The following is a 2,475-nucleotide window of genomic DNA, read 5'->3' on the forward strand; positions in this document are numbered from 1 at the left end:
TATATATATATATATATATATATATATATATATATATATGTATACATACATACATACATACATACATACATGCATGCATGCATGCATGCATATATATATAAACATTTCAAATAAGTCTCGTAACATATACATGCGTATACGTATGTGTGTGTGTGTGTGTGTGTGTGTGCGTGCGCGTGCGCGCGTGTAATTATAGGTTGTAGTCCGACGTCATCCGAGATGATAGTTAACTTGTATAATCCTCAGTCTAAGGAACTGTAATCTAGGATGCAGGGAAATCCAATAATTAAAGTACTCCAATATAAGAGTATATTACCAGGATAGATATAGGAGGTCCGTGGCCACCCAATAGACAAGCTTCACAGAGGCGTTTTCACTTCGTTTGCTCCTTTTAGTTTCCGTGTTTTATTCATTTATTTATTTAGTTTATTTTTTGTCTCTCGTCTTTCCTCCTCTCGTTAAACTATACGCCCTCTTCCGTAGAAGGACAATGTCAAAAACGGCATAATTAACTCTTTCCGTTTCTATGAGCTTGAAACTGATGCTTTAATAGAGAACTTATCTCCTCTAAATTTTACTAGTTTTTCTTGTTCTTTTATCGAGCGCTCGCGCGCGCGCATGTGTACACGTACATATATTCATATTTTCATAGCCACAGGCACATATATGTATATATAAATGTTCATGCACGCATGCACGCGCACGCGCACAAACACTCACACACTACTACTACTATTTATGAGTTGAATGCACACAGAACACGTCTAAACAGTCAGATCTACGAGGTCAGAGTAGAGGAAAAAAAATTTTAATTACATCGTGATGGGAATATTTAGCTCTCCTGTGGTCACTCCAGGTGGCGTGGGTATTTCAGTTACCTAGTGACAACAGTTATTACATGCTTCACGTGATAGGCATACATGGTATTTACGCCATTTAGTCAATATTCTGTGTGACATTTCAACGACAACAGTCACCACGTGCAAAGATGGTGGTTTCAGGTAATCAGGTGGCTAAATCAAACCACGAAAACGTAGACTTCAGTTAGAAGACGCCGAATAGACAATTGTGCGTGGAATTTCCAGGTTATCGGCGGGCTTAAAATTCATTTCTAATGCATATTTGTGGGTAACAAGAGGATAGATAGGTCGTTTCTTTTTTTTCCTATTGACAGGAAGTGTCGGCCGGTATGCAGTTTCTCATAGAATCAGAATTGGAGGGGTCCCATACTCCACGTGATGTTGAAGAAGTCGTTTTCTTGCTCCTGAAGTCTCAAGGAAAGAAACCCGTCGTGTGTGTGTGTGCGCGCGCGTGTGTGTGTGTGCGCGCGCGTGTGTGTGTGTGTGAGCGTGTGTGTTTGTATTTGTCCTCCACCACTACTTAACAACATATGTTAGATTGTTCATGTCCCCGCAACATAGCGGTAAGAGACTATAGAATAAGAGACCTATAGAATAAGTACCAGGCTTAAAAATAAGTACTGGGTTCGATGTGTTCGACTAAAACCTTCTGAGGTGATACTCCAGCATGGGCACAGTCCAATGACCGAAACAAGTAAATGATAAAAGAAATATGTGTGTATGTATGTGTTTGCATTTATGTGCGTGTGTGTATGTGCATACGTATGTATATACTTCGGGCACAAGCCATGAGTAAACATTCATAAACTCTCTTCACGCAGTTGTACAATATTCACAACTGTAATTTCATATTTTAATTTATATTGTAACGATATTTGATTGCTTTTGCAATTTGATGGACACTTATTTCAGAAGAATCCGATGCTCGCCGTAGATGTCTATAAATATTGTGGGAATTTCGTTCTGCCTTCTTTCTGCCATTTTGCCCTGACGACGCATCATTTTGTCTTTGGTTACAAAAATATGAATGATTGTGTTGTCTGCAGAACGAGAGTTCTCGCGGTTGTCATGAACCCAATTTCCAATTTCTCTGTATAAATATTCTGCATGGGAAGAGAAATACAGTTTCTATGATGAAATGCCCTGAGACATTACAATACATACATACATGTATATATGTATATGGAACTGACAACTTCTACTATTCCTTGCAGTGGGTTATCATTGAACATTCTCATTTGAAACTGCTAATGGACCTTATCTATAGATTTAATATTTCTTTGATCATCGAACTGAGTAACGCAGACCTATTTTACTCTGACCTTTCCTTCATTTTGACAAACTGGATTGTACTAATATTTCTGATTGGCGACATTTATTCATCTTTACATTTCTCTGACTTCTCCCTCTCTGTTGACGGTTTACTCAGCTTATGAAATTCTAGCCCAATTTCATGATCCACATACTTGGCTATTCTAGAAACAGCTGTAAGAGGCTCTATATGTTTATGTTCTCTAATTTTTTTTCGAGTGATGCCAAATGTTGTACTTCTTCATTTTTATTCAAATTCTCTCTCTCTCTCTCTCTCTCTCTCTCTCTCTCTCTCTCTCTGTAT

The sequence above is a fragment of the Octopus bimaculoides genome, chromosome 13 (assembly GCF_001194135.2).
Source record: "Octopus bimaculoides isolate UCB-OBI-ISO-001 chromosome 13, ASM119413v2, whole genome shotgun sequence".
Taxonomy (NCBI): Eukaryota; Metazoa; Mollusca; class Cephalopoda; order Octopoda; family Octopodidae; genus Octopus; species Octopus bimaculoides.